Raw genomic sequence first — 14,859 nt, forward strand, 5'->3', positions numbered from 1 at the left:
AGTCTTCAGAGAGCCACAAAGCTTTGCAAATTTCATCGATTTCTTTGATTGATGTAAATTGCAAGTGACTCTGTATTGTGTCAGGCAACTCTCAAATGGTTCCAGCTGACTCTGCAGTGAGCCACTACATGGTCCAAAACACTATAAGGAACATGTCACATCTTTAACCTCAAGCAATAGAGCTCAATCTGCCTTGTTTTAAATTAAACACCCCCTAAGTAATTGTACTCAAGATTTGAAAAGTTTTTGCTTCCTTAACCAGCAAGAGCATGTACTAATAGCATTGCCTTTTATAATTTTGAGAATAAAAACCATTTGGGAGACCTGAGAAGAAAGGTAGCCTTCAAGGTGGAGGCCTCAAAGCAAGGAATGAAAACATGAAAGCTGTTATGGTCCGCTTTTGACATCTCAGAATACAGAATAACGGTCTCAGCTCCTGTCCTCATTCCTCCTGTGATCAGAGCTCCATTTGCAGTTAATGGCGACTCCTTCTACAGGAGGCCTTTCTGAACAGTGTGGATTCTGTGTGGATTCTGAACAGAATCATAGAACTGAAAAGCATCACTGAATGTAGTCTCTTGGTTGCTCACCACTTGCAGGTTCATGGACAAAGGAGAAAAGAGAAGCAATATAATCGGCAGGTATTCCAAGAAGCAAGCAGGCCCAAGAACGTACCCAAATGACACAAGGCAATAAAGACACAACCTTCATTCCATGAGGTTCAATCCTGGCTACCTCACTTTACTAGCTACTACAAGAATTTGAGAGGGTTTCTTAGTCTCTCTGAATCTGACTTCTGACATTTCTTTTCTTTTTTTTACCTGAGAAAGTACGAGGATAATTCCTACATTGCATGGCCATGGTGATTATCACATGAGATAAAGAAGTCTGTAAGACACCTAGGACAGGATCAGGCACCTAGAAAGTGCTTAGTAAAGGGTAACTATACGATGACAGCAGCAGTGATGATGATGAAGAGGATGCTGACGTGTGCTGGCCACTGTTATTCAGACTATTCACAATCTGTTATGCTGTTACTGGCCCTGGAACTTTCACAGACCCTGTTTGCTTCCTCTTAACAGCTTCACCAAAATCTTAGCGTTTCAGTTTGAGAAATTAGCCAAAACAGTAATGCCTCCAGGGAGACTGTACTAAACCCATCTGATCTGGACACCCTGCTTCTACCACCCACATCAAGTAGAGCAAAGGGTAGATAGCTCGGTGAAAGCCACCTGGAGAAGCTGAGTTCTAAAATGGGATTTAAAGATGCTTGGGTTTCCACATATTCCAGACACTGTGCTAAGGGATGAGGGTAGATTTATAAATAAGACATAGTTACAGGCCATAGAAATGTTCCCAGTCTAGACTTAAAGCTACACCAAAATTGTGGTAAGAGCTGTAAAAGAAGTATGTATAAAATTCTGTGAGAACACAGGAGGGAGAAATTAATTTTTTTCACATCTTTATTGGGGTATAAATGCTTTACAATGTTGTGTTAGTTTCTGCTGTACAACAAAGTGAATCAGCTATATGTATACATATATCCCCATATCCCCTCCCTCTTGAGCCTCCCTCCCACCCTCCCTATCCCACCCCTCTAGGTGGTCACAGAGCACTGAGCTGATCTCCCTGTGCTATGCGGCTAGCTTCCCACTAGCTAGCTATTTTACATTTGGGAATATGTATATGTCAGTGCTACTCTCTCACTTCATCCCAGCTTCCCCTTTCCCCCGGTGCCCTCAAGTCCATTCTCTACATCTGCATCTTTATTCCTGCCCTGCCACTAGGTTCATCAGTACTGCTTTTTAAAATTCCATATATATGTGTTAGCATACAGTATTTGATTTTCTCTTTCTGACTTACTTCATTCTGTATGACAGATTCTAGGTCCATCCACCTCACTACAGATAGCTCAAATTCGTTTCTTTTTATGGCTGAGTAATATTCCATTGTATATATGTACCACATCTTCTTTATCCATTCATCTGTTGATGGACATTTAGGTTGCTTCCATATCCTGGCTATTGTAAATAGAGCTGCAATGAACACTGTGGTACATGACTCTTTTTGAATTATGTTTTTCTCTGGGTATATGCCCAGTAGTGGGATTGCTGGGTCGTATGGTAGTTCTAGTTTTAGTTTTTTAAGGAACTTCCATACTGTTCTTCATAGTGGCTGTTATCAATTTGCATTCCCACCAACAGTGCAGGAGGGTTCCCTTGGGAGAAATTAATTAAATCATGGGAAGACAGAAGGAGAAGTGATATGGAACATTTCAGTTATAAAATAACATCTGAGTTGGACCTCAAAAGGTGAGTACAAAATGTTCCCTAAAAGGATCTTACCACACCATTCTGTCATAATTACACAAGCACACTATCTCTAAGGAGTACTGGGGACACAGACAGCTCCCACTGAAATGGCAATACATTACTCCACTTATGAGCAAATAAAGGACAAAGAAGTAGATGGGAGTAGCTTACATGTAGCTTTTCATTTGTTCCAAGGGTGATTTTTAATCAAAGCAAGCCTGGATGATGTGAGCACGGAGGCAATTTGGGGTGCTAATACCAGCTCAGGTGGTGGTCAGACTACATTTGTTTCTCAGTGCTGGGATTGCTGGGTGGTTAAATGAACTGATGATTGCAAATCGCTTAGAAAATACACAATGCTGAACCAATGCCATGAATTACTGTTGTTCAGTTTACTCAGGAGACAAACTTGTCTCCAAACAGAAGGTCTCTGAAAGATGGACTATGTTTAAAGACATTTAGGAGCTTTCTTTTTCACAACAAAGATGAATATTTTAGCTAGATTTATTCTAAAACCATCATAATGCCTAAGGGTAATCTTTTTAAAATGCCATTATAATGGAATAAATCTGAAATTGCTCATAAATGCCACTTACAGGGAACTTTAGGGAAAAAAATGCATTAAACTAAAACAGTTGTGCCATCTCATTTAAAAATAAATTATAAGAAAAAGAAATCCTCCCATGGGAATGGTAAGCTGTGATAGCTGAGAGGAAATAAGAAGAAACAAATTAAAGCTACCTAACCTATATAAACATATAGAGAGGGTTCTTTGTAAAAAATGATGGAGGAAACTTCTAGAAGAAACTCACATTTGATAATAATCGATTATTACTTTACTTCAAATGGTTTTTAGCAATGTTTGTAAGTGTCCACCAACTGTATCCAACATTTATAAAAGGTTAAATGGAAATGTGCTTAGTCCTATAACAATGGTAATAACACTTATATGTCTTACATTGTTATGCTTTCTAGTTAATACAGTAAATTTAACTAATTCAATACAAAAATGTACTGTGAAATTGATAGGACAGGTGTAACCTCTTTTTTTAATTTTAATTTTTTAAATTTTTAAACAAGTAATTGAGGTGAAGAGAGATTATATATGACTAGAAAGGTTAGAATCCCAGAGCAGATAGGTGTCAGAATCTAGGCAACAAGTTATTCTAATTTCTAGGCTACTGACCTAATGGCACTATTTTCAAACACTGAGAAAATCTTGTAAAAATCTTTATCTAAATAGCAAAGTTTTATGACAAACTTTAAAAGAAGTAACAAAATAGATCATTTTTTGATGTTATAATAGACTTAATATTTATAGTATTTAACTTTTTAATTAACAAAAACTTTTAAGAAAAATATTATTTATGTAATAAAATGGAGAGGTAACACTGAATTAGACAAGCCTTTCCCAAACTGTGTTCCTTGGAACACTCATTCCATAAGATGCCAGTGAGCACTGTGAAAAAGCTTTTATGGTAAAATATATTTGAGAAATGCTGCCTAGTAAGTCTCTTCTTTCTGACTCTCAATCCATATTACTATGCAAAAAACTCTGAGAACATCTATAAACAGAAACCTACGGCCTCCAAAATTCACATATTCTATCTCTGTGCTTCTTAAACTGGAATACACATTCACCTGAGTTAAAGGTAGACTAACATAAATATCCAAAACTACAAAATAAGTATGGTACACACCTCTGGTGTGACAATTTTAATTGTTATTTTGCTAAAGAATAAAAGATGTAGCACATAATTTTTAAATTAAAACAAACAAAAGGCTTTTACTTCAAAGCACTTTTGCTCGTGAAAGGCTGCTCTACCCTACAAGCAGAAGCCACTTCCCTCTGCCGTGAAGATGACTTCCATGGAAATTTTTGAGAAGGAATGGAATCTGAAATCTGGGGAGAACTGGCACGTCCAGCATTGAAAACAAGTTATATGCCTTCTTAGGTTTGGATTTATCAGTTATAAGTAAAAGGGAAGAGAACATGCCTAAAGTAACACACTGTGTTAAAGAAAGCTTGTTTGCCCACTCTACCTTCTGCAGAAACCACAAGTTTCACTGTCACTGTAAAGGCAAACTGTAGTCCTAGTTACCCATATTTAAACAAGTTCAGGTATGAATCTTTCCCATATGTTTTAGGGTAAGCATTCAATTCTGTCAACTAGTAACTTGCTTAGAGCAGGTTGGGGATGAATTAGCAACCACATTGGAAAGAAGTTTCCATGATTCCTAAGAAAGCTGCTCAGTAATCTAAATATTGAGAGGCGTGGCTCCCTTTGTTTCTCGAACACATAACTTTGTACTAGAAATTACGGAGGGAGCTGTAATTTGTGTGAAGATGTCCTGTATGTCTCCAGTTTGAAAATTTTGAGTCTGGAGTTTTTCTGAACCAATAACATGTAGAAAGGAAATGCAATTATAATGCTGTACACTGAAGTCCAGAGATCTATACTCTGATTCCTGCTTTGCCTTAAACTAGCTATCATTTAATTTGCTCAGTTTCTTTAGCTAGACTGTGACAGTATTTGTTGAGATGATCATACACTTCATTTCTGATGTCTGGCAACACACACACGTGAACACACACACAAACTCACACACACGCATCAAATCTAACATCAAAATGGAAAGCACGGTAAAGAGGCTTACCTAAGACTTGGATTTTTCCAAAATACGGTGCAAAATATTAAGTGGTGTCTCACATATAGTAGGCATTCAACAACCAACCAGGGGGCTTCACTGGTGGCACAGTGGATAAGACTGCACGCTCCCAATGCAGGGGGCCTGGGTTCGATCCCTGGTCAGGGAACTAGATCCCACATGCATGCTGCAACTAACGGTTCACATGCCACAACTAAAGAGCCTGCAACCTGCAATTAAGGAGCCCACCTGCCGCAATTAAGGAGCCCACCTGCTGTAACTAAGACACGGTGCAACCAAATAAATAAATAAATATTTTTTAAAAAACAAAGAAACAAAAAATAACAACCAACCAGTAGTTGAACTGATATGGTCCTAATAAACTTGGAAAAATAATTAATTTAGGAGTGAAGTCTGGCACAAATATGCCAAATTGCATCCATAATTAGTTTCTTTTATAAAATAACTGACATGATAGGATAGAATAAAAAAATTAATAACTTCAGAATTTCAATATTATATTCATTCAAAATCCAATGGATCAGTACCTTATTGTGAGAGTTTAGGCCAGTTTCTTGGGAGTTCAGGCAACCGCAAAATTAGAGGGCACAGTCTCCAAATCTGCCCTCACTTCTGACACTAACTGGAAGTTCGGGGTATTCCAAAACCACCCTCAGTCTCATTATTTCTCTAGAAGGACTCTCAGAACTCCCTGAAAGCTGCTATACTCACAGTTACAGTTTATTACAGGGAAGGATACAGATGAACACCAGCCAAGAGAGGAAGCAGATAGGGTGGAGTCCAGGGAAGTACCAACCATGGGGCTCTCACTGTCTTCTCTACATGTTACTCTCCGGGCAGTGATACATGACAATACACACAGAGTTGCCAACAAAGGAAGCTCACCCAAGTCTCAGTGTTCAGAGATTTTATTGGGGCTCCATTATGTAGTATGATTAATTGATTATACACATGGTTGTTTTCCATCTGCATGTTGACTGGTACCATGACACTCAAACCCCCATCCTTAACCACCTGTCATTCTCATATCACAATTATGACCAAAATATTAAGTAACAGATATAAAAGTACTTCAAAATATCGTAATTACACTACAAACAAAAGTTAGTGTTAGCTTTTTTCCTATAGGCTTTCTTTTAAAAAAATCAGGCAAGTCTTACCAAAAAAAAAAAAAAAAAAGAGGCAGCATTCTATAATATAATTCAATCATGATTTTTTTTTTTTTTTTTTTGCGGTACGCGGGCCTCTCACTGTTGTGGCCTCTCCCGTTGCGGAGCACAGGCTCCGGACACACAGACCCAGCGGCCATGGCTCATGGGCCCAGCTGCTCCACGGCATGTGGGATCTTCCCGGACCGGGGCATGAACCCATGTCCCCTGCATCGGCAGGCGGACTCTCAACCACTGCGCCACCAGGGAAGCCCAATCATGATTTAAAATACATAAATTATTTTAATTATTAATGATAAGTTGACAATTTTACAATGAAATATTAAATATTAATACCTAACATATTAATGACACATCATAATATGATGATGCAAATTAATAAAAGCAATTTTTATATCTAGCACAATATCTTGATGGTACAAAGAAAACATAATGTTACTATATAGGACATAATAATTTCAGAGTCTATCACCCCAACTCTTTAATGTTCTCCAAGAGGCTACCTTTGACTGTATATACTCTATTTACTAGCATTCTGTAGAAACTGCTAATTTTTAGGAATGAGGAGGTTCATCTTATCTGAGAAGCGGTAATAGAGAAAACATAGTGAAAACAATTATTTTAACAACTTCACCCATTTCAAGAAATTTCAATTTAAAAATTTAGCTGGGAAGAATAATAGGATGGCACATTACTTTTGAGCATATGACTAAAGGGAATATAAAATTGTTATAACTTAGAATTTTCAAATCATGCATAAATTTCCCTGCTTAATAGCATTCTATCAAACCTAGCAACTTTGCATTGTCATTCATTCCCTTAACCTGCATAGAAATCCAGTAGATGTCACAGAGATATAAAAGCTTACAATAAAACCTCTAAATGCCGGAAAGCCATAGGATGATCTATAAACACATGCATGATAGAGTAGTAGAGCTACATGCGTGTTTGCTTGGATAAGAAATGTGAAAGAAAGAACAGTGGGATGGATCAGAGGACACTCAATGGGCTGGTAATGCTATCATTGTACCTTTAGATCTGTGGAGTCTGAAGTAGCATACAGAAAGAGGAGGGCTTCAGAGGTAGGGTTTCTGAAGTCTTTATCTACTCATTGGTCCCAGTCATGAAGGTAACAGTGATCCAGATGCTCACCTTCTCTTGTTCAAAAAATGAATATAAGACCTTACTTCAGCTCTATAGCTTGAATCTTGAACCAAAAAACACGAAGACCAAAGAATTTTCTTCTTAATAACAATGATTTGGAACCTTAGGTCTCCTATAAGTCCAACTGTTCCTAAGACTAGGTTTTCTGTTGTTCCTTCAATTTTCTGGGCAACCCCCATAACCTTTCAGTAGATCCCAGCAATATTCTCACTTTTACTTAAGTAAGTTAGAAGTGGTTTCTGATGCTTTCAAAGAGCCCTGACTGAAACAGTTCCCATATCCAAGAATGGTACTGACATCTTTGGTCAAGGACCTGTCAAGGTGACCAATGCAAATTTTTCATTTACTTGATATTCACCTCAGTTCTGTAAGAGATCTGAAAAGTGCATGAAGACATGGTTTCTACTAGCCAGTATGCTTTAAATATAGCCAGAGAGACAGAAATCACACATGGGAAATGATTACACAACTATGAATAACTAAATTACTAAAATTAAAAAAAAACCAATTTTCTGCATAATAGCAGTTTTGGAAAGGAAGGAAATGAAATATAACTGAATCTTGGGCACCTTCTGGAAGATCAAGATTGAGTACTGTGAAAGGAAAGTCAAAATGGAGTTGGTATTGCTAAGAGAGCTCTCTTCAACGGAGCCAAGAGGCCGATAAGGAAGTGTGACTTACGCACCATCTCAGCCTAAATGGAATCCAACCTATTGACCTGATGAAGTCATCCAGAACACCCACCAGAAATTCAAGATACTTATCAGGCCCTTACCCTAAAATAACTCATGATTCCTTAAGGGCAAATATTTTCTGACTAGCATCAAAGTTAATCACAATTCTCACCAAGCAACTTTTAACAGCCTAGTGGGTTTCTGTCTTTATAAGCCTGACTCTGTCCCTTCCTCAAAACACTCTTTCAGGTTACGGGAACGTGGGTCTCTCGAATTGCAATTCTTAAAACCCCAAATAAACCATTTTCTTACTTGCAGCCTCCTGCATTATTAGTTTGGTTGACGGTACAAGCTAGAACCTAAATAAATGGCCCTAATTATTAGGAGTATAAGTACACTCGTCTCTCAGTATTTACAGGGGATTGGTTCCAATTCCCCTACAGATGCCAAAATCTGTGGATGCTCAAGTCTCTTATATAAAATGGCATAGTATCTGCATATAATCTGTGTACATCCTCCAGTCTACTTTAAATCATCTAGATTACTTATAATACCTGATACAAATGTAAATGCTATGTAAATAGTTGCCAGTGTGCAACAAATTCAAGTTTTGCTTTTTCAAAATGTCTGGAATTTTTTTTCCATATATTTTTGATTTGTGGTTGGTTGAACCCACAGATGCAGAAACTGGATACAGAAGGCTGACTGTAAATTAATTTCAATGAAGAAAAATATCTAGTGCACACACTTAAACAAGACAGTAAAATCCATACTGTCAAGAAATGGCTTTGGAGGAGTATAATGAAGAGTCAAGTCTCTGCTGATAAAATGCACATTAGGATTGCAGCTGGCAGTGTTTGGGTTCCCTCAAAAAGGTACACATAAACAATCTTACCTCTGCTCACCACCAGACACACCTTGTTCAAAAGCTCTGTCCAGTCTTCAGAAAAGAAATGAGCCAGATGCTAGCTGGAAAGGCAACAGGACAGACACCCAGGGGTGAGAAGGTAGAAAAGAAGACCTACAAGAGAAGAGTAAAAGTAATGGGCCTGTTAAGTGTAAGGAAGAAAAGAGTTAGAGGAGATAATTCAACAGCTTAGAAAGGTAGTATTTCAAGATGTCAGAAGTGACAGATTTGCCACTGATACAAAATACAAAGTAAAAAAATAATGACAAATGACAACAACGAACGTTTATGAATACCATTGTCTTGGCTTTTGAAAGCAGTCAATCCCTTTAATTTGCAGTGAGGATTTTTACTTATTTGTTTTAAGGGTTCCACTGGACATAAACTTCCATGACTTGGGGTTTTATGAGTGGCTTGACTGAGGGATGGGTCACTCCCTGGGGTATCTGTCTACAAAGGTAAAGAACAGGACAGGCCAATAGAGGGAGACTGAGAAATTTTTACTTAACAGATTTTCTTTCAGGTTCAATACTGTTTGTGGTTCAAAAGACATACATTGATGAGCAGGGTGACTATATAATCTATTATCCTATTCCACACTCTTTTGAGAGTTATAGGGGGTGTTAATAATTGTGTTAGAACAAGGCACAGACCACAGAGATACATATCACCGTATTGCAAGCCTCTGAGGGAAGGAGTGGGGAGTAAGGTTCCCAAAAAGGATTCCCCAAAGAGTAATAGTAGTTTGAGCAGGTATTTGTTTAGCTGAGTATCATGTAGTCCTGGGCCCAGAGTACACTGCTCAGGACAGCTTCCAGAGAGGAAAGATTCCTTCTCTGCAGCCCCTGCCTTTCAGCTTGCCCTGTCAAAATATACTGAACACATATTTCAAGAGCATTAATTTAACAGGGCATTAAAAAAAATTAGTTTGAATTTACAGTATCAAAGATATATATTTAAAAGTACAGTATCAAAGATATATATTGAAAAGTAAGAAGAGATTCTAGAAAGGCAAGACACTGTTTTTTCTAAATTTCCCATCTGCACAACAAAGCTTTCTTTCTCTTCACAAATATTTCTCCTTGAAACCCTTCCCCAACTTTTGTCCTCCTCGAGATATTTTCAGAGTTGCCATGCCTTCATTTCATTATGGCCCGTAAATCCTGAAACTTCTAAAGAAAGCCCCTTATATATTCACAGCTGTACCAAGCAAGGAAGAGACTCCTGGAGCCCAGAGTACATTAACCGAAAAAGCATCTGATCCGCATCTGGCTCAATCAGTGAGCCTGGTAGATGTGGGGAGTGAGCGCTGAATCGTCCAATTTGATTACAGTTAGCTGCTGGCACCAGGTCATTTCCACACCACAACTGGAGTTGTTCTTTCTATATTTAGACAGAGACAATGAGGTCATGCGTGCAGACACGTAATTTGCCCCATAGACAGAGACTTGAAAGGTCAATATGACAGCAAAATAAATCTCTGAGGAGGAGGTTGAAAACTTCACTTGGGGGCTTCCCTGATGGCACAGTGGTTGAGAGTCCGCCTGCCTGCCGATGCAGGGGACACGGGTTCGTGCCCCAGTCCGGGAAGATCCCACATGCCGCAGAGCGGCTGGGCGCGTGAGCCATGGCCGCTGAGCCTGCGCGTCCGGAGCCTGTGCTTCACAACGGGAGAGGCCAAAACAGTGAGAGGCCCGCGTACCGCAAAAAAAAAACAAAACAAAACAAAAAAAAAAAACACTTCACTTGGCTCTAAAGCAAGGAAGCGATCACCTTGCAGTAAGGGATCAGGAAGTGATGGGATTTAACTTTTCTCATCTCTCCCCTGTGAAGAGGGAGGCAAATGAGTAATAATGACAGGGCTCCAGATTATGGGGTGGTGATCACCTGAGCGGTAAGCAAACAGACTTGCTCCTGAGCCAGAAGAAAGCACGTGGCAAGGAGATCTAATACCAGGAGCCTGCGATTTCACTAACCAACGGTTCTGTAGAAAATACAAGTCAGGAATGGCAGAGGTCGGGTTGCTGGCTTGTGCCCTCCCTCGGTGACAGCTCCAGGCAGTTTTACCATCCAGCTGTTCTGTTTTTCAAAACTAAAGTAATTGGAATTGAACTACAGAGCTCTACTAAAACCCTAGCAATTAACAGTGCGATTTCCCAAATTGCACTGTAATGGGAAAGTGTCCATCAATCAACCCAGTGAAATAACACATTTTCTCACCAGATGTGAGATTTAATATCTTCATAACTCTCCGGATTTACCACTTATGAATTGTCAGCCTTGCCTGGAGCTCTGAGAATTAATGGACTACATCCCTGCTATGCAAGGATGGTTTACAGCTGTAAAATCTCCCCACCTTCATTTTAGATATATTTACAAAAATGATCTTCTTTAAGATGTAATCAGAAAACATGCTAGATGGGAAATCTTCATTTCTATTTACTATGTTATATATTATCATTGTCTAGATAAATATAGTTTCCAGAGTCTCAGCACTGCATGCTCTTGTAACAGGAATAACCACTTTATCACGGGCAGTGAACAATAAATTACAGTGCAAAGATGCAATGGCTTTAAGTTTTCAACTTTAGGGTATCCTTTATGGATTTTTGGATAGAGACCCAAAATATTCTAAGTTTCTAATTCTGTATGTCTATACAGGTCCTGCTGTTCCTCCTGGACTAAGAAGAGAGATTAAAGCATCCACATATGTTCATCTTGTCACTGTGGTTATCAGGTACTTCAGTTCTCATTTTAGCTTTCACTCCCATCTCAAACATCTGAGCCACAGCCAGGATGAAGCTGCCTCCTGAAAGCAGCTCAGGCAGATTCCTGTGAAGCCAGAACCTCCAACTTTCCAGGTTTGGAAAATTATTCTTGCTTCTACCCACAAGGGAAAATACTGTAACAGTGAAGGTCGCTCCACAGGCCTTGCCTGGACTGAATTCATTTAAGAAATTATTTTTCTTCCACTGTGTTGTTCCAGGGTCTGTGCAGTAACATGTGCAGGGTGCCAAGGGGGTCCAGAGGAGGAGAGGCTGCAGGAGATTTGAGCATGGGGCTTGTAGTGGAAGTTAGGGACGGTTTCCCAGAGGAGACAATGTCTCAGCTCATCTTCCCATCACGAAGCCTATATGTTGTCAGACACTGGACTCGTCGAAATGATTATAGTTATTTTAGGGAAAAAAAGTCATGGGATTTCTGGCATTCTAAGGAAACTCAGAGACCATCGATTTCATTTCCTAATTTCATAGATACATAAAATGATTCAGTGAAAACTGTCCATCACACCATTGCATCAGCTGATAAAACTCACTTGGTATAATGTGTTACCCTAAATAATCTGTCATTCATTCTCAACTCATAACATTTAACTCTCCTTGACCATATTAGTTGGCTTTAGAAGTTAACACAGCTTTTTTGTTTTTTTTGGAAGAAGGAAACATTATAGGACATGAAGAGATCATTTTGTCCAAAGAATAAAATTGTTTGATATATCTCTGCATGATTTATTCTATCAGAGATTAAAATCACAAAGCAATAATTACATATTAAGAAACAGTTCAAAACCCCCAAAAACCAGACTGATGAAATACAACCGAGATTGATAAAATCAATTCAGATGATTATAAGAATCCCTAACAATAGAGAAATTACTATTTAATAAATAGTATTGGGCCATTGTGATACTGGTATAGAAAAAAAATTCTCTTAGAGTCATTTCTCATACCACACAGTGTATTAGTTTCAGGTGAGTCAGAGTTTAACATTTTTTTGATAACTAGGAAAAAAAAAAAACAGTTCCTCTCCAGCTATGGAAAAGAGATAAACCCCTGATACTGAAAAAATGGAATCTATTAGAATCTCGTCAGAGGCAAGATGGATGAGCACAGATATGTAAAACTAAAGCATCTGAACTATAAACCCATGCACATATGGTCACCTTATTTTTGATAAAGGAGGCAAGAATATACAATGGAGAAAAGATAGTCTCTTCAATAAGTGGTGCTGGGAAAACTGGACAGCTACATGTAGAAGAATGAAATTAGAACACTCCCTAACACCATACACAAAAATAAACTCAAAATGCATTAAAGACCTAAATGTAAGGCCAGAAACTATAAAACTCTTAGAGGAAAACATAGGCAGAACACTCTATGGCATAAATCACAGCAAAATCCTTTTTGACCCACCTCCTAGAGAAATGGAAATAAAAACAAAAATAAACAAATGGGACCTCATGAAACTTAAAAGCTTTTGCACAGCAAAGGAAACCATAAGCAAGATGAGAAGACAACCCTCAGAATGGGAGAAAATATTTGCATATGAAGCAACTGACAAAGGATTAATCTTCAAAATTTACAAGCAGCTCATGCAGCTCAGTATCAAAAAAACAAACAACCCAATCCAAAAATGGGCAGAAGACCTAAATAGGCATTTCTCCAAAGAAGATATACAGATTGCCAACAAACACATGAAAGGATGCTCAACATCACTAATCATTAGAGAAATGCAAATCAAAACTGCAATGAGGTATCACCTCACACCAGTCAGAATGGCCATCATCAAAAAATCTAGAAACAATAAATGCTGGAGAGGGTGTGGAGAAAAGGGAACCCTCTTGCACTGTTGGTGGGAATGTAAATTGATACAGCCACTATGGAGAACATTATGGAGGTTCCTTAAAAAGTTAAAAATAGAACTACCATACGATCCAGCAATCCCACTACTGGGCATATACCCTGAGAAAACCATAATTCAAAAAGAGTCATGTACCACAATGTTCATTGCAGCTCTATTTACAATAGCCAGGACATGGAAGCAACCTAAGCGTCCATCGACAGATGAATGGATAAAGAAGATGTGGCACATACATACAATGGAATATTACTCAGCCATAAAAAGAAACGAAATTGAGCTATTTGTAATGAGGTGGATAGACCTAGAGTCTGTCATACAGAGTGAAGTAAGTCAGAAAGAGAAAGACAAATACCGTATGCTAACACATATATATGGAATCTAAAAAAAAAAAAATGGTTCTGAAGAACCTAGGGGCAGGACAGGAATAAAGACACAGACGTAGAGAATGGACTTGAGGACACGGGGAGGGGGAAGGGTAAGCTGGGATGAAGTGAGAGAGTGGCATTGACATATATACACTACCAAATGTAAAACAGATAGCTAGTGGGAAGCACAGGCAGATGAGCTCAGTGCTTTGTGACCACCTAGAGGGGTGGGATAGGGAGGGTGGGAGGGAGATGCAAGAGGGGGGGATATGGGGATATATGTATATATATAGCTGATTCACTTTGTTATAAAGCAGAAACTAACACACTATTGTAAAGCAATTATACTCCAACAAAGATGTTAAAGAAAGCAACATAATGAGACCATGCAATAAATATGTCTGATGAAAACATTCTATCATACACACACATATCTGTGTGTGTATAAAGGACTGACCTGTTATACAAATCAGTACCCAGACAGCGCCTCACAAATAAAGGAGATACACAAAATTTCACATGAATAATGAGATAGAGGACTCTCATACGGGGGGAAAACACAGCCTTACAAACAATTAAAAAAGATAACTAAAATAACACTAAGGTATCTTTGCATACCTACTGACATGGCAAATAAAATTTTAAAATGACAAAGCTTAATATGGGACTTTAGGGAATTAGAATGTATACCTCAGGGTCACCAACTGGAGTCCAGTCAATGGGCTGCATCAGACCAGAAACATTGTTTTCCTCACAGTTTTCAAAAATACTTCCAATGTTGTGCCAATGCTTAAAAGTTGTGAAATCTCCTCTAAAACCTGGATTTCTAGAGTCTCCATATATTTTTGAAGTTCTGTACCAACGTTGGAATTATCTTCTCACAAGGCAACATGCAGGCAATGTTGAATAGAAGATGCTGCCCCTTCTAGATGGGGGCTGTGCCCTTCAGGTTGTTTC

This window comes from Globicephala melas, chromosome 4 (assembly GCF_963455315.2).
Source record: "Globicephala melas chromosome 4, mGloMel1.2, whole genome shotgun sequence".
NCBI lineage: Eukaryota > Metazoa > Chordata > Mammalia > Artiodactyla > Delphinidae > Globicephala > Globicephala melas.